Source organism: Argiope bruennichi, chromosome 1 (genome assembly GCF_947563725.1).
Source record: "Argiope bruennichi chromosome 1, qqArgBrue1.1, whole genome shotgun sequence".
NCBI lineage: Eukaryota > Metazoa > Arthropoda > Arachnida > Araneae > Araneidae > Argiope > Argiope bruennichi.
Window position 1 is genome coordinate 67,006,164 of NC_079151.1, and position 26,780 is coordinate 67,032,943.

The following is a 26,780-nucleotide window of genomic DNA, read 5'->3' on the forward strand; positions in this document are numbered from 1 at the left end:
AAAGGCAAAAAAGCAGGCGCGCGTCACACAGCCTGGACGGTTCTTTTATAATCTGGCTGTTGCCAGATACATAACAGTTCCTTTCTCTAATCTGGCTGTTGCCAGATACATAACAATGTGAAAGTATTAAAAAATAACAGAAATATTCCACATCAAATTATTAATAGATAATAATAATAACAAGCGTAGAACTCATGACAATTAACCAGAACCCACTTTTATAAAAAAATAAAAATCTATAATTAAATATCCCAAGAGAGCAGCAGAGAAAGCAGTTAGAGTACTCTAAGATTTATTCAAGATATTCGTTGCATTTTTATTGCTTGTCTAATGCAGTAATAATGATGACGATCAATCGACAGTGAATTAATAAACTAGTCGGGTGTGCAACAAAAATGGAATCGATCAGAGCTTACAACGTGATAAAGGTACGACATTTTGTACCAATGCTTTTAAATAACTCCAAATGGATATTTTGTATTAAATAATAGATAAAAATAGATAAATAGATAAAAAAAAATAATAATATAAAATATTTTATGATAGTATACGCATAAGATTTCATCTTAGATAACTAACTGACTACACACGCACACACAACATGATAAAGGTTACAGTTATCAAATCAATTGTGGCGTAATTTTTAAATATTGTTTGTAGCTTCTCAGAAAATGACGGCTGTATCAATAAAATTTTAAAAACCACCGAAAGAAAATTTTTTCCACAATCCTATATATATGAATATTTATTAATATTTCGTTTATTATACTATAGATTGACTGCCTGCATATTTTGTTTATAAATATTATTGAATTTTTAAGTTCTATCAAAACGCTTCTTATATATCGCAGTCGTCCTTTATCTGCTAATCAGAACTGAATAGAAATTAAAAATTTGGTTTGTAAACCGTTAGAAATGCAACTGCATAGATAAAGAAAGAAAGAGGGGGAAAAAAAAAAAAGCACAATCTGCATTTTATGAGATTTGACAAAATTATAAAGAACTTCGTCGATAATTTCTTTATTTTTAATAAAAATTAAATCTATAAATAAAATGAAACTAAAACTATAAATAAAACTCATTCTAGTTCATTTTTATTCACGGTTAAATATACGATAGCCACAAATTATTCATAGAATTAACAAGTTCATAGACAGTTTAGTTTTAAAAAGCATGCTTAAACAATTTTACTTATACAGATATTTCAGGTAAAATATTTTCGCTTATAGTAATATCTTTACTTCTTCATTTTTAATAAGAAGCTTTTATTAAGCATCATTTTGGAAACGTCCATACAACGATAAGTTCGAGAAAATAATATTTCTCATGTTCAAATATATTTTTAATGTGGTTATTTTTCCTAATTTCTTACTTCCTTTTATACTTTTCGAATAAGACCCAGCATAAGTTTTTTTCCTATCATTTTCTATTTTATTTTCGCACGTCTCTGTAACTGCTTTTTTACCAACCACAAAACACAGATAGATACCACACATTAAACAAAATCCCATTATTAACTGGATAGACAAATCAGTAGCAGGGAATGGAAATTGGTTAATAGATTAATAAGATGAACACTGAATAATAATAGCACCAAAACTAATTCCCTTCCCTCTCTTTAATTGCAATTTATACAGTGATTTTATTGTTGTGACTCAAGATATCAAAAAAACTTGTTTATATTTTTTCTAACTATGCACTATATTAAATCTGTCACTCTCCCTTGATTTCAAGTGAATAAAAGATTAAAAAAAAAAACACCTCCTATATTGACTCTGTTTTTAGTAATTATTAATTCAGGGTATCCGTAAATTTATTACAGGATAAATACATTATAGGTTATTATAAAAATTGCAGCATGAATTATTGAAAATTTTAATATTTCTTCTTCCTTTGTAATATTTTTAACAAATGCTCAAAAATCATTCATAAGAAGATCCAATCGTAATGAACGAGACAGGGTTAAATGTTTATGTGTACGGAGCGAAAGTTTCCAAATGGACTGAATCTGAATATAGCTGCTTTCAGACTTTTTTTTTTTTTTTTTTGTAAATATCAAATTTTTTTTCTGTTTCTGCAGTGTGTAGCTTCCAGATTTGAACGATTGTGACAAAAGCACAAGTTTTTTTTTTTTTTTTTTTTTTTTTTTTTTTGTAAATATCAAATTTTTTATTCTGTTTCTGCAGTGTGTAGCTTCCAGATTTAAACGATTGTGACAAAAGCAAAAGTTTTTTTTTTTTGTAAATATCAAATTTTTTATTTTGTTTCTATGGTATAGTTCACAAATTTGAAAAATTGAGAGAAAAGCACAATTTTTTTAAAAAATTTGTTTGTTTGGTGGATGTATATAGGTATTTAAATGAAAGGTTATTTGTGTTTACAAAGAACTTTGTTGCAGGTGCTTTTTGTGAGGGTACTTTTTGCTTTACATTTTTTATTTCTTTCATTATTTTATCATATTTTGAAATAAATTGAATCTGAATATATTTGTTGCAAGACTAAAGTGGTTTAGTAGATGGCGAGCGACTGAAGCGAGCTGGGATCGCGAAGTGATCCGAGCGGAACTGCATTAACAGTTCCTGGGGGTTGGCGAGCAGGGGGCGGAGCCCCCTAGTATTGAATATAATTGTTAAAAAAAATGCAAGAAAAAATAGTTCTCCAAATCTAAAATGAATGCAACATTTATTTATTTTAAATCTAGATTTATACAAATACGCATCAGAAAATAATTGTCTTGGACTGCCATTTAAAATTCAAATTATTACTTCTATGTAACAGCAGTCTGCAGCATTATATAATGCCAAAGGAAAAGACTATTTACTTGAAACTTAATAGAAGTTGAAATCATTAATTATAAGAAAAACGGTTGAGCGTGCTTTTTTTTTTTTTTTTTTTTTTTTGAAATCTGTTTGTCTAATTATTTACATAAAAAAATAAAATCTGATCCTAATTGAAACTCCTTGCTGTAACAGAGATTATAACAAGTGATACAAATAATTCTGTTATCGATTTTTTACTGTAATTAACACTTTTTTCAAATATTTAATCTCAGTCAACTAGTTTAATATATATGGATGAAAATAATAGTATCATGCACATCCGACTCTAATAATTTAGTATACACATATGAAAATAAGCTAGATTGTTATCTTGTTTTTAATGTATTGTGTGCCTCAGTTGCTACAGAAACTTGTAATATACCTTATACTTTATTCTTTTCATTTAGTCAGCAATAATCTTATATTGGTGTCACTACTGTTTAAAACTCTTAGAGATTGAATCAAAGGGACAACTTGAATATTGTATAACTTTTCAAATAAAAAAAATACTGAATATTTATTTAGTTCTTTAACAAGAAATGCAACACCAAAATCACTTAGAAATAATAAAACCTTTTTTCATTTTTACTATATCTAAATTATATCTGAAAGTACAATTCAAACACAAACAACACATATATAAAAAATTAGCTTTTAGACTTCGAAGTCAATCAAATGAGAAAAATATTCTATGCATCCGTTACAATTTTGATTTATTACAACAATTTAAAATTATTTTCCTCGCAGATCGAGGACTATGGAATAGAAATTTAGAAATTTGAATAACAGATGGCGCCGAATACTAGGACCCTCCCCACTGACGTACTGCTACGGAATAATAGAAGGGGGTTCGGAGGGGAGGTTCATGGGGGGAAGAGGGAGAGAGAAAACGGGGCGTTTCTCGCATACGTCATGCAAATTCCCGAGAACTTAATACCGCTCCATCACCGGGAAGATGGATGAAATATGAAAGGACGCTTCGGTCTCCCGAAAACTGGTTTCCCGGTAGGATGACTTGGGATCCCATAGCAACGAAACTTAGTAACAAAATTCCAAACCCACAGGTGCAAAAATGTGAGCGCAAAACAAGGTTTAATCACTCTTCTACCTGGGAGAGAGGTAGAGATCAAAATCAGCCCGATCATTCAATGTCTTAGCAGTAAAAATGATTCTTTTTAATAAAAATAAAAGGGGGGGACTTCCTTTTCTGGTGACTATAATTTCCCCTCCATTTTATGGAATTCGAAAATCTTGGAAGGCCGCGCCCTTCGATCACGTGAGACAGAACCCTTTCATCACCCTTTTCAAAGCCTGCCCCCCCCCATTCAAAGAAAAACACAACACCGAGCGGCTAAAAATTAAATGAATAAAATAAAAGTAAAATTCCCCTCCCCCACCATGATAACGGGTCTTCCTCCAGACTCATTATTCCGTTGGAAGAAGAGGACGACGCGGTTGCGGAAATCGTTTGGCAGAAGCAGAGGGAAAAGGTAGGTAGGTCATCATCGTCTGATGATGAGATTTTTATTTATTTTTCGACATATTTTATTACGGTTTTATCCCCGTGATCTCGCTTCGAAAGGTGAGGGACCTTGACCTTGTTCTTTCTCTTTCGTTGCGACTCCCTCTCTCCTCTTCAAGTAGAAAGTAACACACTGCGGCTGGTTTTGCTTTTCTTTCCTTTTATTTTTGCTCTCTCTCATTTGCGGTAAACCGGAAATTGGGAGGGACTTTTTTTTTCTCTAGCAGCCAGCTTCCCAGATAGGACATTTTTTTCACCCTCCCTGTTCATTTTTTTAATACAACATTCTTGGTTTTGAAGAGAGTCGACCTTCGCAGAGGCAGATACCTCAGTTAATTTTTTCGGAAGAATTGTTGGAGAGTGTAATGTTTACTTTGGCCGTTTCTTAATTTTAAAGCAGTATCTCTTTTGATTGGTAAGAATACTCTCTCACCTTTTTCTGAAATTTTTTTGAACAATTTCCAAGACATAATTAAAAAAAAAAGAATTTATATAAAGCAGCACCCCAACCTTTCATCTTTACGTTCTACTTCTCAAAGAAAGAAAATTTGAGATAATTTTTATGTAACAGCGAAATGTTATTTTTAATTAAATAATGAACATTACAAACTAATACACATTATAGCATTTCCAAGATAAATATGAACATAATATAATATCTGTCTTTTATATTTATCTCTACAAATAATAAAAATAAATGTGCATATGTAGAGGCCAGATCTTTTGACCTACAGCTACCAAATTTGGCACTTGGAGGGTAGTAAAGTACACCTCAGATTTTTTTTTTTTTAATAAAAAAAATTAAACTGATATATATATATATATATATGCTTAGCTTCCACGATAGCTTATATTTTTGCGTTGAAATTCAAATCGCTTTCATTGTTGCATCAAATATTTAATCATGTGATTTTCTTCCACAGCTGAAAACTAAAGAAGGCTTTTGTTAATTTGTGTAGATTAAAAGACAGATAAAAAAAATTACAAAATCGCTAAATTTAGAAAATAGATGAGCCGGATATTTACACTTTTAATAGCACTATGATGTTATAGGACTATCTTCATTGGGAATAGGTGTGTACACAATAAGCATAACTGAATTCAACTAATCAAATTAACACTACTTTTTAGCGTACGATAATTTGGAGGCATCACAGACGTCAAAGTATTCAAAAGATTTATCTAAAGCCAAATATAATCATTATTCTCTGAGAAATAGTTAATCGTATGAGGCGACTAATCAGTAATATAAACGAATTTAATACCATTAAATTTTTTTATCACGTTTTTCGAAAACTATGGAAAATTAACTATTTCAAAATAAATTAACTATAAAATGAGCTTTTAATAAAAACTGCCAAAAAGAGATCGGCCTTTTTTTTCTTCTTTTTCCCAAGTTACAAAACAAATCCAGTTCGCATTTCTGAATTCGCATGGTGTGCTTATAAAAACTGTTCAGCATACATGAGATTAGTGTACTTGACGCTCGTCTCTTCTCTATTTATATTAAATTAGACTTTTAACAATCAACGATTCTGTTATGCTTCTTCAAAATTTAATTTATGATGCGCATAGATTTTACGCTTCGAAAAAATTGTATATGCAAAATAAATAATATTAATTTATTGCTCCAAATAATAGAAATAAATGATTATCTACAGTATTAAGGATTAGCTATAATAAAGTATTATCTATAGTATATTAAAGTATCTGAATAAATAATAATTTATTAATGAATATAATAGTTATTTTTGATTGAATTTCTCATCTTTTAATCGATTTCCATCATATAAATGAGATGAAGAAAAATTCTTCTGTACCTGCATAAAAATTACAAATTACTCATTAGAAAGAACAGCATTTATCTCGGGCAGCGCATATGCCATTTTATTTTCGCACTGTTAATGTTTAAGGCCTTTTGTAGAAATAGATACCCCCTTCCCTCTCAATCATTATTGTATAAAAAGATTCCGCATTCCTGATTGATATTAACAGTAAGCGAGGAATAAAATTAAGAATTCATTCCTTGTCAATATATTGTGGTTCTCATCGCTTTTAATTTACCAATAGATTAAAAATTTCGTCCTGCCTTTATGAAAAATAATATTTCAATTTTATTTAAAGATTTGAATTATTTCCCCTCATAACACACTTAATGAATGGCTTTTTCATCGTCACAATTATCTTATTATATAGCCCGCCTGAAGATTAATTTTCCATATTCAAATTTTGTACATAAACATCATTCTGCACTTATTTAAATCGCACTTTTGGATTGTCTATGCCGGTTCATCTACTATATTGTAGTTAACAGCTTATATTTTATAATTTCTGGTACTGTTAAAAGGAATATTGTTTTTTGATGTTATAAAAAAATTAACTTATCTCAATCAATTTTTTTTAAAGTTGTAATTATATTCGTATATTTACCGTTACAATGTTTAGTTGTTAGGTATTATCTGTAAAATACGATATGCATGTCGCAAAAAGGCAAATTATGGAACCAGAGCTACCAAATTTAGCACATTGTTATTAATTGGGGGTTGTAAAAGCTCATTGAAATTTTTTTTATCGAATTTAAATGTTTTTCTTCATTACTTTCGAAGCATTTTATAGGATAAAAACAATTTTTGCACTATTTTAAAATGAAAGTAAAATATTTTCGCAGATAATTTTATTTCAGTATAATTTTTTTATTTATTTTAGTTACAGAACTATATTTATGCTCGTTGAAAGATATTAAATAAAAAATTTAAAAATAATAAAATGGCAGACGATTTATGCCAAAACATTATCATCCAATGATGTTTTGAATCTTTTTTCAATAGATTTCTTTTTATTGTATTGATACTGTATTTTTAAAATTCATCTCCAAATTATAATCATATTATTTAAAAATCATGATAGGATATTTGACATATTTATAATCTGAAATTTCAAAGAGACCATTCCAGTAAATCCAAAAGTATTCTAAATGGAATTCTTTCAACCGTAGTGCCCGATGTTAACTTCACAGCTAAATGTCCCATACAGATTCTCAAGAGATTCTCCAAAACACCTTACACGATATACCTAAACGGGAGGTAGAATCAAGAGATCAAGCCATAAAATATCCAACACTCCAAAATGGTAAAATATCATTTACCCTTTTTCAAGTATTTCAATGTTTATCACTCGAAAATCTCTGAATTAAGGCGGAGTTCGGAGAGCCGTATTCTTTATTCAAGCCGTCCCCCTTTTGTCGCCATGGAAGAATAAAAGCGGCCGACATGCGCCGAATCCTCGAGGAAGAAAACTCTGTCCGAGTCGAATCACCTGACAGTCGCTGAATGCGACTTGAAATGAAAGGATGGGGTAAAAAAAGGCTTAAAAGATATTAAGACGATAGGCCGGCGGGTCCATTGACAGGGCGTCTGCTCGGTTGCCCCGCCAGCCACTTGCGAGGCTTCCTACGGGAAACCGGAAATTGAAGGTGTGGGATGTGATGGCACATGTAATGCTTCATTATTCTTTTCATGCACTTATCTGTGGCCCGACACGTCCCAGGCAATATCCTGTACTCCCCTTGTGCTCATTTTGCATCGTAAAATTCACTTGTTGGCTGGCCCGCGAGATAAGTATTGTCTTGATCACACAAACAAAAATAGGGGGGGGGGCACCTCCACAGTTACGAAGCAAATAATTTTATTTCTTTTCTTTTTGCTCTTCAAGCAAGTTTTCTTTGTTGTTCCAAAACATTTGAAATTCACACTACTGCAAATGGATATGAAGTAAGCGCACATTTCATTCCCCACCCCCGAAATGCACACTATGATTTTTCTGCTAAATATCATAAGCAAGAAGAGAAAAGTTTTTTTTCCCCTCCCCAGAAATACGAAGAAAAAAGGAATTAAAATTTAATCATAATTATGGGCAAAACTTATCACAGAATTTAAAACTATAATAAGAATAACAATAAACAAGATATATCTTTTAAACAGAATTAGCATTAATATATTTTTTAACTGCAAGAGAAAAAAATATGATTTTGTACATACAGAAACCTGCAGACTGGATAATAGTAAAAAGAAATAAAATTTGCAATTTTTCTCATCTGATAAAGCAAATATTGTATTCAAATGCAAGCAAATAAAAAAATGGAAATAAATAATAAGAATATTTTAGATATATGTAAATTTTATAATTCTTAATAATGCTATTTAAATTAACATTATATAATAATTTTGTCAAGGAACAATTGTGCAGAACAATTTAAACATATACCTTCATTTTGCTCACATAAAGTCTTCATATGCTTTCTTATCATTCTTTTTCAGAGCAGATGAATTTATCCAACTCTATGAATCCTAGAAAATTATCAATTTAATGATAATCTACTTTGGATAGCTGAAAAAATAGAGACAAACATACAACTAAATTAATCACGCATAATGTATATACATCATTTGTATTTATTACACAATTTATATATATTATATATATAAATTGTGTAATATTATATATATATATATATATATATATATATATATATATACATATATACACACACACACACACACGTGAGCTAAGCGGTTTTTTGACTGCGGATTTAAGTGCAGTCATTGATAAAAACCATAACTTTATTTATTACTAATGAGTGATTTCATTTCAGAGAAAAGTACGATTTCGATATTATTGTCAGAGTGCGAGTCATGACACCTTGAGACAAGTGCAAAGCGGCTTCGTCGCTAAAAATATGAGGCGAGAAAGTATGGGAAAAGGTACTACATACAAAACTGCGATTATGTAATACAAAAAATATTTCAAAAGAATAGGTCATTTTATAAAATTTAATATTGATATTTCAGATTTAGAAGCAACTGAAGTGCTAATTACACCTATCCAGCATTATACTTAATAAACGTATTTTAACGCTTTATTTATTTATAGTTTTGTAGTTGAATTATTCAAATATGCAAATCTCTTTTAGGTCGGCATTTGATAAATAGTTAGTTATAGTAAGCTTTTGTTCTTTATTTCACTAACCATATTTTATCAAGGTTTGTTATTATTATTTATTCTACAACGACAAAAATCTTGCATATCAACAAAACTGATGATTTTTGTACTTTCCTACAATAAACTGAGAAGAAATACAGTAACGAAGTAACATGCTCATTGGACTTAGTTTAACATAACTCTACATGTTTGGCGCTAGTATTAAATGTGAAATATAGCACAAATTTGCTATGAAATTGAGATCGAACGGAAGTTTAATAAGGCAGCTAAAAGTAGAGAAAAGTTTTCCATTATATAAACGACATGCAAGCAACGTCCAGAAAGCATAACACATTTCTATTTTCAAACTATTAATAAAATCATTTCAGCACTTTAAAAGTTTTACGCTATATATTTATATGATCAAAACAAAATATCAATAGAATCGGAAATTGTATCTACCAGTAAATTAAATGCACATACAGCGTATATTTGAAAGAAAGAGAGAATAAGAAAAGGATACTATTTCTTCTGTTTTGTCTCTGGCTTGTAATTCCACCACAGTCGTGTGACTCGAGCTCGAGGTTCAAGGCAGACGGAAGAAGATATGTAAAATGGACTTCAAACGTCAAGCTTTTGCCTCGAGCGAGTCAGGCAGTCTAGAAATTGAGACACCAACTTCTGGGAAGCGGCATCAGCTTCATAAAGTATACCACAAAATGCACGGTCATCAATTGAACTCTACACTTCCAGTTCGTGAGTTTAAACTACGCTCGCACTTTCGTATCATCCTTAATCAGCAATTCATCCAGGAATTACTTCAACATCTAAAAAAATAAAAATAAAAATGAGGATTGTATTTCATGAAAAGTTCCCAAGTATTCTGGAATGATTAGGTCAAAGATATTAAATTATAGTAAAAAATGCTATCTCTAGATTATTCATTAATATGTAAAAAAAAATTTATATAAAGTTAAATTTTAAATATACAATTGAATTTTAAAAGAATCATATTTTGATATCACTCGCCAGAGAAAAAAAAAAAAATGTAAGAAAGAGGAAGAAGAAGGGGAAAAAAAGGAGCCCCTTCTTCATTAAGGATTATTAAAACAGAATTATTGGACATATAACTGGGATGTAACTGTCAATAGAAGCACATCTCAATGCCAAACATAAATAGAAAATACAATGCAAAAAATAACAATATAGAAGAAGTGAAATCTTTTTTTATAGCAGACAACTTAAACATCATAAAAATAATAAGTGCAGACATTCAGCAAGCATTTATTAATGTCTCGGAATTTTCTAATATTAGTTTGCGAGCTAGTTCTTGAATTAAAGTATAAATGTTAGGTAATTTGAGAAGAAAGCATTTAGAATTTTTCTGATACACCAATGAAATGAATGACTAACACGTCTGCTGTACAACTTTATTTCAAGGCTGACAAAATTATTTTTTTTAAAACACAGCTATGTTAAATTTAACATATCTACAACCAATAAAAGCACTTCATATAAAGAATATAAGTGGCACTTCGGAACAATAATTCAGAATAAAAGAGCTTTGTCATGAAATCCGGTTTATGATTAATGCATTCATAATTGCGGTTTAAGGAATATTAGAACGGAAAACAAGATGCCCTATCTTATTTCTTTCCTAATTATTAATTCCGCAACTTAAAAAGAAATATGAGTAATACTTACAGAAACTACTTTTAACTAAATCATTTGATCAATTATATTCTTTACGACACTTTCAAAACACTTCAGTCTTGACTAACCTAATCTCTTAAAATCTTACATCACAGTTAAAATTTCAACCCATATTTTGTAACAGCATTTTTTTTAGATGTGAATCGAAACAATTACAGAGGAGATCAAATAATGTGGCATAAATGAAATAAACATGAATGTTAACGTCATTTATTAAGTATTTTTCAGAAAAAGAGGGAAAAACAATATCAAACTTAAAAGACCTTTTCAGTGTTTTAACAGTCTATTTCAAAATCAACAACTCATTCATTTAGAAGAGAGAAATATTAAAAAAAGACTTTGTTGTTCAAATCTGTTATGTACTAAATTAAAAATAAGACTTATTAATACATACGTGGATAAATCGACCTATGCCGTTCTGGTTGCTGGGGCATCCTGTGATATACTGTTCAAGTTCGCAACAACTTAAAATATAAAGCGGCGTCACCGTACATTTTTACGTACGAAACGTTATTCAAGCAATTAAGTGATCCAGCAAATAACATAAATTACAAAAATAACGAACATTCAGAGTTTTACAAGTGCGATTTTACAATATTCTATAGTAAGTCAAGTGTCCGCGAACGTATTAATGACGACGGCTTTTGGAATGACAACGTCTGTAGTGCACAAGAATATCGGAATTCTCCGCTGTTTTCAGGGGGGTGGAGGTGGCATTTAGTGGTATTGTAAGTTGTTTGAATAATTGACGATTCTTATAAAAATGTTTCTTGAAGTCTTTTGGAAGTGCTCATTTATTGCTTCGATATTGAGATCCGAGCATATAATAGAACATTTGATACAACAGGGCATTGGTAATTATTATCTTCACAATTTTTTATTTTAACACTTATACAATTTTTCAATATGTTGGTGCAGCTAAATCCTACACTGGTGAAACATGTTAAAACAACAAGATGCAGTCAAAATACGAAAGAACATAGATGTTCATTTGAAGAATTTAGATTTATGTTAAGTTATCCGACAATTATCATTGCAAGGATAACAAATGAAGTAGTAGATCGAATTATAACAGATATGTCCATAGATATGGCTACATAAATAATTATATGCATTCCCATATAGACAAACTTTAAGTATTTTTCATGATGCTACGCATCCTGTAATAATATTTTGATGGCGTGGGGTTTGATTCTATTTGGATATTCAAATAAATAATATATACAAAATAAGTGTAAGCTATTAAAACAACAAAGTTCAAATGTTTATTATATTTTGAAGTTGAAAAACACCTTTTTGAGAGAATTATGAAGTTATGCATCAGAAATTCAAATGAAATTGAATAACCAATAACTAAATCAAACAAACAATAACAGCCAAATACAACAGATACAATGCTATTGAAATAATGTGACTTTGATGCTTGTCACAGTTTGATGATTAAAAATATTTTGTTGAGGAATATTATACTACGCATAAGAGAATGAATTGGAAATAATACAAATAAGATCGCCCGCTAACTAGCTGGTTGACAAAGACGGCTATTTTTACAATACATAAAAAAGACAGAAAATACAAGAGACAAAATAAAACAAAAATTCAAACTGAATCATCTTAAGATAGCATTTTTTGATTAACTTTTAGAAGAGTTAACATCTTTATCCAGGCCCCAAAAAACCTAGTCGATGACATTCGCGGGAAACAACCTTAACTACATTCATGTGTATTCATTCCACAGTGACTACATTCTCATCATAGGAACACTACTTTCAAGTGAGTTGATAACAGACTTTAGAGAGAAAGCATTCAGTAATATGCATATCCACAGTTAAAGAACACCAAGAAAAACGTATTTGAAGTATAGAAGAACGTAGTTGTACGTTAGAAGAATATGAATTAATGTTAAAAAAAATTCCAGCATGAAATCACTTTTTTTGCGCAATAAGTCGGCAGAACGGTAGCAAGGTGCATCGCCCTAAGGCTGCAGCTATTAAAGGACAATTCAAAAAATAAGACACAAATCACGGCCGATCATTCTATAATCACGGGATATGGTTTAAATGTGTCTATGGAGGAGACCCATTTCGCAAGAGACCAATCACTGACGGCCTTTCATGCGGTGATTCTCTTAAATTACAAAAGACGTTTCCTGGTAAATAATTCATCGTTTTGATGCGCGATCTCCAACTGATTACCGACCGAATTCGGAATTCAGCAGGTATTCCGATTGACAGGCATGAGGGGCAGCGATGCGAAATTTTCTTTTATTCCAGTTATTAAAGGGAGAATCGTTTCCATCAGTCAGAAGAGACTATCAAACGAAAGCCTCACAGCGAAACTTAATGGATAAATAATTTGAGGATTGCAAACACAAGAGGAAAAAGGGAAACAAAATAATACGTGAGAAATAGTAAGACGCGTTCCATCTAGGGGGTCGAATGAAAGGGGGAGTGAAAGTGTAGTAGTTATTATTTCGAACACGTAATGCGATCACCTAAAGGTCTTAACACGTTAGTTTGAAGGCCAAGAAATGGAGGGAGTGACAGTAAATCCACGGCAATTTTGAGAAAGTGATCAAAGCGCTACTGAGAAACAAATGAAGGTGTTTTCTGGAACTTATGAGTGATTTTTTTCTAATTTTTTATTCGTCTGTCTGTTCGAATATAAGTTAACACGATAATTATAAAACAAAGAGATCTAGATAGATAAAATTCGGCACACACATTTAATATCTACAGTGCAGACACCTATCACTTTTTGAGCCAAATCCAACAAGGAATTGACCGTCTGTTGGTTTGTACTTTCAGAAACATGTAAATGTGATAACTCTAAAACTCAATGACTGAAATATATCAGATTTGGTACGGGATATTACGACTACAAATGCAGTTTTGCGTCAAATATTAGTTTCAATCGGTTGAGAAAAACGTGTCTAAAACACAAATTCGGTTTTTGGATATTATTACTGCATGCCAAGGATTAATGGCTAAAATAAACTCGTCAAGATTGGCATGATAGATTCAGTCAAAATGCTACATTCGCGACAAAAGTTAATATTTCGTAACTATTGTACAACAATGTCACGTAAGGCGTTCTCAGGGATGACATTTTTTATGGTACAGTATGCGAGAAAATATTCAGGAGACCACTCCCACTGGTTTGGAATTGCAAATTATAAGTATTCATAGTATATGTTAAAATAAGTAAGACTTCCGTTGTTACTACAGTGTTCGCATGTTACTAGTAAGATAACGACTTGTTCTACAAGCAACAATAATTTACACAAAAACAAAATAAAATGCAATTAGAATTAATTAAAAATCAATGAAAAACCAGAGTATAATGTCTCATATAACAAAATAATTTTTGCTAGCTTTAAAAAAAACATTAAAATGAACAACAAAATATAGTTGTTTCAGAGCTTTAACAATTTTTACGGTAAACTAATCAATGTAAAACGATGTTTTTGCAAGCTACAATAATTCTGAATTTGAAGCCCAAGAAAGAAAATCAACTTATCTTCATACGTTAGGATCACCTGTTAAAACAGACAAGAACAAGATCTCTCAGTGAGAACACAAAAACTAGTCTTAAAAGGAAGAATGAATGCTTTCGGAATGTATGCTTTGTGAAAAGCTTTATTTTCCCCCTAAGAGAAATAAGGAGGTTTTCCTGGAGAGATGAGACAACACACATGGAATCCATGTGTGGACATATCGATGAGGACTACAGCTGTTGTTTACACTATCTCCCGCAGATGACATCTCTCTTAACTCGGTGGGGTCCATCCAAAAAGGCGTCTTCTATTCTATCTCGACCTTTCCCTTTAATTACAGCATGAGTTTCAAATTTCCCATGGCTTGCCTTCAAAGAACATCACTTTTCGGTGGAAATCTGTTTTAGATAACGAGATCTGCAACTGCATTTTTAAATGTAATAAGTGTTACCTAAAAAAAAAAAAAAAAAAAAAAAAAAACTCGGAATAAAAGATCGAGTGGCTTCTAGAAATATCTTAGGAAATATATCCTTCAAAATTCTGCAACTTCTTATTGGTTGTTTGATCTTACTAGCTTATAATAAAGGTCGGAATATCGTTGTCGTTTTAAATGAATAAATCTTCGGGTCACGAGCAGACGCATTCAGATATATACAAAGATATCCGTTTTGCGTGATCACTACATTATTTAATGTTATCAGTTTTGATTTAAATATGCAACTGATCCTTTATTTAAAACAATGTTAAAGACTGACGTTCTTAAAATTTCTCACTCTTTTTGTAAGAAAACATCTGACAGTTATTTTTCCAATGGGATAGGGTTCATATTCTTTTAAAGATAATACAAAATTCTGGATCGGTTTAAAGGGACGAATATGCTGCCAGGTGTAGGTTGAAATCTTAACAACATAAACTATTTACTGTTACCTGCGATTGAATTACGAAAACAAAATGAAAAAAAAACACACCCTAATTTGTCTTAATGATAAAATTAAAATTCTAAACAGCTATGAAAATTTCACAATTTCGCAGCCCCTTCTTTAGAAAATTTTGAAGAGTAAGAGATCACATAAAACGGGAATTATTGTATAATTTACGAATAATAATAATAATAATAATAAATATTCTTAATGGTAAAAATTAGATCATTCACTCTATTATATTTATTTTTGGCAGGATAAACTGCATTTGAAATTCTTAATTAATCCCACATAAAAAACATTTTTATAATACATTTACTTTATTTGTTTCATGAAGAATTAATAGTATAAGAGAATGAAAAAAAAAATGTCTATAAGATAGATTGAATAAAATGGTTGAGTCCACATAAAACTACCAATGGTTCCAGTACATTAAATATATTTAGATATTGTCCAATTATATATATAAAAAATCTTATTGTGGGGGCAAATTATAATTCAATAAGAATTTGTTTATACCCTTTATTTATTGCGTCTTTTAAATGCGGTCTCAGTGAAATAAAATATTTTTGATGACTGTCACAAAAACTCCATCATGGCCTATTCAAAACTACAATATATATATATATATATATATATATATATATATATATATATATATCGCTTAAAGCTTTCACATAAACGAAATTAATCTAGCATCTACCATGATATATTACACCTGCTTTGAGCTGATTTCTGACAAATTTAATGAGTCTTTTCGTAATACGCAATAACTTAAAATTATGGATTTAAATTTTATTAACCTGACCTTAATAATTTATAACAATTATTTTGCCACTAATGCTTTGTTGGTAGCACTCACCAGTTCACTTCTTTAAAGACAACGTAATTGCATTGATCAGAAAACAAAATTATTAGTTACGTTCTCAATAAAAGTCTGTCTATATTTCAAATTCAAAATTTCTGTAAGATGCAACAATACAAATGACTTTTACTTGCATGTTTCTTTCATAATACCAGATAGTCTGCTGTAAGTTAAAAACAATTAGGTCAAATTCTTAGATCAATTCTTCTAAAAATTTAGGTCAGATTCTACCAGAATTCCTTCCAGTACAATGTATTGTTTCTTCAAAATGCATCGGGCATACCCTTTGCTTTAATTGTTTAAAGGGTTATTCCTCGATAGCGTTTGCAAAAAGATAAAGGAAATGCGCGCACTATGAAGGTTCTTATTAATTTCTAATTCGTAGGGAATAATGTAATGCTTTTTTTTATATTGGTGGACCAAGTATAGCTACAAAACTTAGACGTTGGAAAACATTTCTCAAATTTATATTATATTAGCTACACCATCAATATTTACCTTTTATTTAATTTTTAATAACAATACTTTACTAACAATAAGATGATTAATTTTATTGCTATTCACTTTATAAATGCTATTCGCTTTATTATAATTTCTTCGCAAATTTTATGATGCAATTAATTGTATTGCGTTTGACGTGTATACACATCATCACTTGATTTTGATTGCGCAATGCTTGAGGAATTTTTAAACACAAATTCCGTAGTTAACTGGTTAAAATAATAAAAATTCTAAAAAAATTTAGATAGACAAAATTTTTTTTTTAGATGTTTCAATAAAATTCATCAAAAAATGTACGATAAAAATTATACAGGAATTAAGCATTTTATTTTACAAAATTAGCTTCTATATACCTGAATTTAGATAAAAAATATTTCGAAAAGAAAAATCTGATTAGCGAATTAAAAATAACAAAGATCAGATGTTTTACAAATATAAAAAAAAAATATTACAATAAAAATCGATTCTTATCATATACAATTTGATTTTCACATTTTCAATACTAAATCTAAGTAAAAAGATATATGAATCTGAGTCATAATTTAACAGCTTCCAAATAAAATTAATGATTAAGAATCACTGAAGTTAAAAGGTTATTACATCCAATTTTATGCCCTTAATATTTGAAAAAAAAAAATGTTCCTTAGCCAATACTGAACCAGTAAGAAGCTTATAATATCTGTATTTTATGTTAATTAACAATAGTTGCTTTCTTGAGAAGTTCGTTGACAAGCGATTCTTTATGAGGAGAACGATAAAAAGCTTTAAAATAATCTATTTAGCAATATTGAAAGATTTATATTTTCTACATTTTTAATTATTAAAGAGTTGGAAAAAAATTTAAAACCTTAGAGTTTCTAGATTATTTTTACTAAGTATGACTAATAGGACCTTCAATCCGTAAAAAAATTTATGATTACGTTCATTTTTACAGTGCATTTATTGATTCAAACAACAAAATGTATACTCCATTCAAAGTATTCTGCCAAACGGAAATATCTGCTTATCTCGGATGATTCTGAAACCAGATATATTACCATCGATTTTTGGGTATTCTGTACAAAATGTATTATATGTAAAGATATGTTGCTGAACTGGTCAGTTAAGGAAAAAACCAGCTGCGAAGTTACAAATATAAATTCATATTTATCTCTTAGTTCTAGAACGCTATTTATTAAAAAGTTTATCCCGCCTTCTAATGTAGACTGTCAAGGAACACTAGAGATGCAAAATCGTGCTCCCACTTTTTTTTTTTATTAAATCATAAAATTTAGCATATTTAAACTATTTTATTACAATTTATTCAATGATTTATAAAGTAAATCTTAAAGCATACTTTAATTCATTTTCTAGCTATGGGGAATATTGAAAATTTTCTATTCAGTAAATTTAAAAATGTATTTTCTTTGTAACAATGAGCAAGTCGTGAAAAGAGAAAACATGCAATTAAGATTTTTCTTTTATTCAATTAATTTTTTTAACAGACAATCAGTTTGTTTTTATAAACAAAAACAAGCAAATTTCTACAGGGAAAGAAAAAGAGAATTAGGGAAAGACTGAAATGTGTTTGGAGTCACTTCACGAGACATCAAAATCACATGACAAGTGCAACTTTGCATGATATCTAGCATTTAACTATACTGTTCTGAGATGCAATATCCGATGATGCTTAGTTGTTTCCAAAATTAAATGGGAGAAGCATCTGGAAATGTAAAATGCGAATAAAACGCGCCCGCGCGCGCGCACACACACACACACACACACAAAAGACGTAGAAAATTAAATTGATATCATTAAAAAGGTAATGTTTTGAATGTTAAGACAATACAAAAAACATTTTTGTGAGATAATAGTTTTAGATGTGAACATCAGTTTCTAGAAGCAAGTCACAGCAATTATCCATCTGGCGACGGTTATTAGCTTATTTTCGCACTCGACTGAACTTTGTTGGATGCTTATTTTCTAACATCTTTTATATATTCCATCTTCTGACTAAATGGAGTATCTAAGCCCGCAGACGAGAATTTCTAATAATATTTTGCAACTCCACTGATTAGTTAAGCGAAGTGTTAAATTAAGTGCATCTGTAAAAAATTCAATGAAGCAATTTGAAATGTTTGTACTTCACTTTGTTTACATTTCACTGTTGCCATTCGATAAAAAGTAATAAGACCGATTTCTGTGCTACGCACATTAGCGCTTTTATATATACATAGATTTCATTGATGCAACAGCATAGATATAGTTCAAAGAAAAAAAATTAAGATAATGACATCAATTAATATTAAATTAATCTGGTAGTTAATAAAATTAAATAATTTAACTCGTTATAAATTAATATCTATGTATATGTAATATCTATGTATATAACAGCAAGCAACTTTATGATGAGATAATACTATTTTATATTTTTAGTAACGCCATTCTACTTTTCTTTTATCCCTACTACAACGAATTTAATTAACAAATTAACTCCTTTTAAGTTAAAATAAAGAAAAGTCTGAAAAGAATGAAAAACTCCACAATACATGGAAGAAATTCAATTATCTCATTCAATCAAATGCACGTATAAAGCAACAGCAAACTGTACTATTTAACAGTGAAAAATCAGTCCTAAAATGTTAAGATATCTAGAAACTTCAAAAATAAGTCTGTACTTAAAATTTTGCTTTGTGAGCGTGAAGATTTAAAGTCAATGCGAGTTATAAGAATGTGTCATTCTGAGACACGTAAAAGTAATCTAATTTCTATCAAATATATAAACATTTAAAAAAAATTTTTTTATCATTATTTGAAATAAATGAGTCGTTTTCAAAACACAAAAAGGTTCATAAAAGATAGAGAATGTGCCAAAATATGCTCGTAAACTGCATGTCACTTTGAAAATGAGAAAAACACCCAAATTCCGTGACTAACATAAATTACGGCACTGTTTGCACAGATAGCGAATTTACGTTCTTTTCTGGAGAATCCTTGCAGTGCAAATAAGCAAGCAGATATTAGCGATGACCATTCTGAACCCTGCAAGTACAGTTCAGAACAAAACACACCATGCTCTTGCCAACAAATAATTAAAGCAAATGGAAGCAAACGTAAAGAATGCAAATTTGTCTGTAACGGAATCTTCTGTCAGTCTTTTTTTTCCCCAATCCCTCAAGAGGCTGCACTCACCTCTCTTAATTACACTTATCTTCATTAACATAAGCTTCGTCTCCACCCATACGGACAAATGCGGAGCGCGTCGCGTTGAGTTTTATGGCTCAATTTCTTACGAGGTCGCTAATAGTCGTTTAAAAATGTATGAAACAACGCATCCGAGCCTCATTGTTCGAGGGGCAAATCATGCAGGTAATCAACGAAGGCAGCGAAGATGACCACGGCCTTTTCTTTTCTCCTTTGGCACCTATGTAAATGTTAAAAGAGAGATTGTAACACAATAGGGAAAAAAAGCACACATTCCCGCATGTTTTTATTAGCTTTCTTGTCCTTTAAATACTTATTTATTACGTGTACAGAAATTTTTTTTTATTTAATTAATTTATTAGCATTTTAATTTATTTCTACAAACGAATGATTTCTAAGACATAATTCCATTTACTACCTTTATGTTTGGAATACTGCTTGTTCGAAATTTGATTCTTACTTACTTATTAATACTTATGACATATTATGACTTAAAAACTATGATATTTATGGATCTGATGCAAGTTACTTCCAAATATGGATTAAGTGCATACACAAAGATAAAATTTTGAAGAGATTTCGACTGAAATATTGTCTTCGTCATCTGACCATAGTTGAAATTTAAACAGTCCATTTCTTTCGATCTTCGAATAAAATTTCCGAAGCAGAAAGTTAATTGAACAAACCATTTCAATTGTTGTCTCGCGATTTAATCAAATAACTGCTAATCAATCATTGTTCTTTAAAAAAAATGGACCCAGAGGCAAAACGTGTTTTTGATATTAAAATATTATTTTAGAAGGGTACCTGGGTAAGGATAAAAAAGCAGATGCAACTACATTTTCTTCCCAAATAAACTTTTAAAGATTTCTTTGTCAAAAGAAATCAAGAATTGAAATGAAATAAAAAAAAAATATATTATCACAGCACTCAGATTTAAATTACACGGCACACAACCTTTGAACTCTTTCGCCTTCACCGTTATTTGGATAATGAATTATTCAGACATCCTGAGTAATTAATTAACCAACTATTCAGAAACCACATTATTCAGTAAATAGAAAATTCAATTTTGAGCAAATTAAAATTATTAATTAAAAAAGACATTCATTCAGAATTTCAGCTTTTTAAAAAATAATTCCGAAGATAACATATATATATAATAACGAGCTGTTAAATGAAAACATCTAACCTTTGAGAGAAAGAAAGATAAAATTGAAACCTAAATTCGCAATTGTAGCCCGAAAGCACGGAATATTTCTATTTTATAGTTTTCACATTTCATTCCAGAAATTAGAGCTTGTATAAAGAAACGAATTATTTCTGTAATAACACAGACAATTTATAAAAATTAGAAAATATTTCTAGTTTTTGAGGTTTTTCATGTATAACCAGTCATTTAACAAGCAATTTATGAACATTTTCTCATCTAAAGCTCACAGCAAATTTTAGGAGGATGAAGAACAATACAAAGCATTCAAACTTTTGGCATCATGACCCTGAATATCCTTTCACTACACCATTCATTCGAATTTCATTAACCAACTAATCTTCCTGCACTACAGTCTAATTAATCGCTTCTTGTCGGGAAAATTTTCCCTCAGAAGCTACAAAATAACCTCTCAAAACCTGCGAGTGTGTGTACTTGCTCTCTAATGTAACAGCACATTAAACTGACCAATGATCGGCGCTTCGACAGTCCGTGAACCGCAATTGACCAGCTATTAACGTAAAAGAGCACGTGTTGCGCTGGGCCAGGGGATGAGGAGAAGAGAGAGAATCCCAATCGATGTTGATGTGGACATAAAAGAGGAAGAGTAAATGAGGGGGGGGGGGAGATATGAAGAAACGGATCGATTGGCGAGATAACAGTAGATCGATAGCGCCAAGGGTTCTAAAAGATGCTGCGACGTTTCGTTGCCGGCAGTCGCACCGGTGGGGCTGAAATCAACGGCCGGCGTGATCGCCTCTTCTTCTCGGCCAGTCAACGGGACTCCGCGGAACTGCGGCGCCGATACATCTGAGGGATAAGGATCGACGAACAGTGTCGGTCATATCGATCGCACAACAGAGCACATGAAGAATTTATGCAAGAACGTGACAACGGAACGATTTTATTTTTTAATTATGTGAGCTTATCTTATTAAAAAATGTATGATAATTTTTTTTTTAGTTGACATAGTCTAACATTCAATTTTTTAAAATGATAAGGATATTTGAAATTATGTGTCCTTGTATAGAATGTTTCAATCCCTTTCAGTCTATAAGATTTAAGCTCGATTATAAGATGAACGAAGTGCAAAAAATACCAAAACTAACAATTTAAGATTAAAAACGAAAATTCCATTACGTATGTTAGAAAAAAAAAATCATTATGCATGTAAATTATTTTTTAAAACCAAACAAAGTTTACAATTGATTAAAATACTTGGTTTCTATGCATATTATTGGTACGTATTATCTGAATTAAATGGTATGACTTTTCACAACTTCGTTAATTTTACTGAAGGAAAGAAAGAAGGGATTTTCCCGTTCAACCGTATAATAACAAGACATCCCCCCCCCCCCAATAAAAACGTCTCGCGTGCTTTAAATTTGTTAAATACTTCAATTATATCTATTCTGTATGTCGAATCTTTCTTTTAAGAGTTATTTTCTGCAAAATGGCTAAATTTTTTCAAGTTATGGTTCTTCTTAAAATCCTATTGAAATCAGTAGGTCAAGAGATCTACTAATGAAGCATTACTAAAAATATATAATATGTATTATAATTTTAAATAATAGTATATTAATGATGTTTGCTAGAATGAAATCGATTTAATACATGCGGAACGAAAAAAAAAAAAAAAAAAAAAAAAAAAAACCTCAAGAGCAGTTTTTTGACAAACAAGAACTATTAATTTGAATATCATTTCATTTATCTATTTCTCACAATAAAAATTAAAACCTTATTTAAGAAGGAAAGCATTATGAACATAACAAAATAAAGAAACATAAGTTTTTAAGAATAAATAACAGCAAACAACGACAACAACAAATATGAATAATTTTAATGATTTTGTTCAGGGGAAAAGAAATTGCAGTTGTATATTTGTATAATGAAAGCAAATATAAAAGAATGTGATCGTCTTTTAACAACATTTAAGAGGAAAGAAACGCAATTTAATATCTATGTAAAAGAAAAGAATTTTAGATTTCAATTCATAATGAAATTCGATTACAATATATACATAAAAATATAAGCCTGAAAAATTATTTAAATATTCATGAAGAATTTAAAAAAACAAAGCCATTCGAAAATTATTTTATACTGAAAGAAAAATATACTATGAATGAAAAATCAAAATCTCATCGGTAACTAACATTTAAACAAGTAAGGAAGCTAAATAAGTAATCTGAAGGGGGGGGGCAACTATAAATAACAGTAAACAGCATCAAAAATGCTTTGCAGATAATGTAAACATGATAGTTTGAGCAATTTGGATGGATTATACTTTATATATTAAACCTGTGGTGAAACATTACGGTGCAAACATTCGATAGTAAAGGAGAAAGTGGGGGGGGGGGAAACCCCATAATTAAACTGTTCGAGCATATATATATATATATTATAATGCAGAACTGCTTTTGCGATTTCGAACGTAGTTATTCTTTAGGAAGAGTTGATTTTATCACTGAACGTAGTGAAGATTCAGGAGTGCGTAAGTGGCAATCACTTCAGATGGGAAAGCTACCATCCATCAAGCAACTGAAAATATCCGGAGAGCTTTTAGACTTGGAATTAACCCTGCAGGAAAGGCAAATTCTCCGGTCAGCTGTGACTCGTTATTTATATTTCTAAGACGTTTCGGATAACATGCTGAGCCGCAATGCAGTCGTTGAAATCCGTGAACCACCGAATAGCCTAGACGTCTCAAGGTCGACTCGCACGGGGGAAACAACATTTCCGACGTATTTTGACTCCAATCGCAAAAATGCCAGCTTTCGTCAGTGCAGGCTCGGATAAGTATTTTTCATTATCAATATAATTTCAGTCCGATGGATTTCACTGATTTAGTTTTCAAGCACGCAAAATGGAATGCAAGATAAATTATCAAGAAAAAATTAGGACAACAAATTGCAAATTAGATTTACAGAAAACGTTTTGAAATATCACATTTTAAGACAGTTTTCGTAATTAAGAGTGTTCGAAAAAGAATAACCACTTTCATATGGCAAACTACATCTTGCCAAAGAGTAAGAGCATGTTATGTTATATTAAATGAACAAGAGGGTCTTCGGCAAAGGGTGTAATGAAGATGAGGCTTATAAATAATTATCATTGTGAACAACGTTTCCTCACTTTTGCTTCCTTTTACTGCTCAATTACAATTTTTAATTTCTGAGCACACCCCATTCTCATATCTCCAATCATTCCTCAGGATAAAGAAAGGTTTTTGTTTTTATTTATATTAAGAATTGAAGTTAGCCTAGGAGTAAAATGTATTAAGTAACTTAATAACATTTAAGATTTATTTCTGTTTTTACATTTTAATCCAATTCTTAAAAATATTATTAATTCAATAACAAAAGGCCTGAAAATAATACTAAAATAATTCTGCATTACATTTTTCTAAAAATTTACGTTTACTTATTATGATAATCAATTATTCAAGACGAAGAAAATTTCAATGCAATCCTTGGTTTGTTTCATCGATCTGCGATTATAAAATTTGGTTCAGTTAAGCTCAAATGAAGCCATATATAATCTGATGTCTAATGTTGCGTCAAGTTTTTATTATTATTTATTCTTAATATGCAAAAATAACAATTAATGCTTGTTCATAATATACGGAAAAAGCATTTCCATCCTCCAGAAAGAATTTTTTTCCCACGTTTCCTGTCCTCTGAAAAACAACAGAATATTGATTATCTGCTTGTGAAATGTACTGAATATTCTATTGCTTTAATGCTGAATTACTACTACCATTTTTGCACTGTTATCCAGAAATCAATCCTATTTCGGTTTTTTTAAAACACAAACTGTAAAAAAGCTTCAACATTACTTCTGCGCATTCTCAGCTCATATACCGAATTGGAAACTTTTTATTTAGAAGTTTGGCATTCATAGGAATTAGAGAACCCTGTCGTTATTAATTAAAATTTATAGACACACAACAAATCGTAACCAAATAGACAAATTGCAACGAAATCAAACCACAGCAAAATAGGGTAAGACAATTAGAAAAGAGATATCTTTTTCTGATTGTTTTATAGTAATTTAATATGGTTTTGCTCGGATTGGAATTTTTAAAATTTTTATGTATTAAATTAATGTTATTCTGATTTCAATTGCCAATGTTTTGAATTCTAATTCTTGGATAAAAGTCGGATCCCTCACTGAAGTAATCCTTGCTTGAAAGTGGTTTTCTGGCAGATTCATCATTTCTTTCATTTTTTATTCCACTTTTATTTTTTATTTGCAATTTAAACTCAAGGTTAATGTTTATATCTAATATGGTTAATTTTATTCGTATTTTAGATGTAGTAGCACTGGTGAGCTCTAAATACAATGAATCTTCCTTTTAAAAGTTTTAAACTCAGGAAATATTCTCTTAATAGTTAGTTTCTAAAAATATTGCTTTAACTTTATGGTGTGTAGTTTCTTATTTAGTCATATTTAATCCTTTCCTGGCGAGTGATGTATTTTGGATTATCGAAGTAACTATGGATACCTTACTCTTAGTTATTTAGTGATCACAATTTCTTGGAATACTCATTCATAGCTAATCGTTCATGACAGGGTTACAATACATTTCTTTTTTTTTTTTTTTTTTTTTTTAAATTTGCACTAAATAGCGTAATTAAATAATAAATTTTTGAATTCCATGCTTAACATAATGATAAGAGGGGAAAATAAAGTAAAATTTTACTTAATGTTTCAGATAAATCTTGTGAATAAAATAGTTATATGTTTGTTATGGTGCAGATTGTGAATACAAGAGAAAATATCATTTTTGAACTTCGTGAAAACTGAAATTGCTCCACGGAAATATTCTGAATTCTGGAAAAGTTAAAAAAATAAATTGTCCTTCATGCGTAGTTATGTAAATTTCATCTTAGTAAATTAAAAACGCTTCACAATTATGAACTGTTTAAATAACACTCAGTTACAGGATGTAATAATAATGTTATACCTAATTTTTTTTTTTTTTAGTTGTTTCAGGATCTTAAGTATGGATTGGAAATAACAAGATAACTTATAAAATTTACAGTGAAAATAATATGAGAAATATAATGCAAGACAACCATTGCATTTGTAAGCAACAAAAATAAAGGACCTATGCAGTAATGCTATAAAATATTATGTTAATCAAACATGGTGTTTTAAAAGTTTTCTATTGTAGTTTTTATTTGCTGCTTTTGATATATCGAGAAATATAATATGGATTGATAGAATCCATTGAAATTATTATTTCTTTCGGTGATTTAATGCTTTTTGAAATACGTTCTTTAGATATAACAGTGAAAGAGTAAACAAAAGTTCATAACATTCAATGAAACATTTTTACTGGCTCACAGAATTTATTTCACTTTTTTTCATATACAAATCCTTCCAGCATTGAACTAACAATGTGCACGAAATTTTCTCATGGTAATAACATCGATGTTCTTATTAACACGTTTTGGAATTTTATTTTTCACAATTCACTTTTTTATGGCGATAATGAGTCCAATCCACACATCTTATAAAAGGCAAAGCTGTCGTCCCGATGCTTTAAAAAAAACTAACCGCCTTTTGCGA

The 26,780-nt window shown here is 30.2% G+C and overlaps 1 long non-coding RNA gene across 1 annotated transcript in view; it reads right to left on the reverse strand.

Annotated features, from left to right (window-relative positions):
- Positions 1-9,741: 9,741 nt before the first annotated feature.
- The window catches only part of LOC129980049 (uncharacterized), a 96,096-nt gene continuing 79,057 nt past the window's right edge, over positions 9,742-26,780 (reverse strand). Inside the window, exon 4 of the long non-coding RNA XR_008785234.1 lies at positions 9,742-10,145. This is a non-coding gene — a long non-coding RNA (uncharacterized LOC129980049). The remainder of the gene's footprint in view (positions 10,146-26,780) is intronic.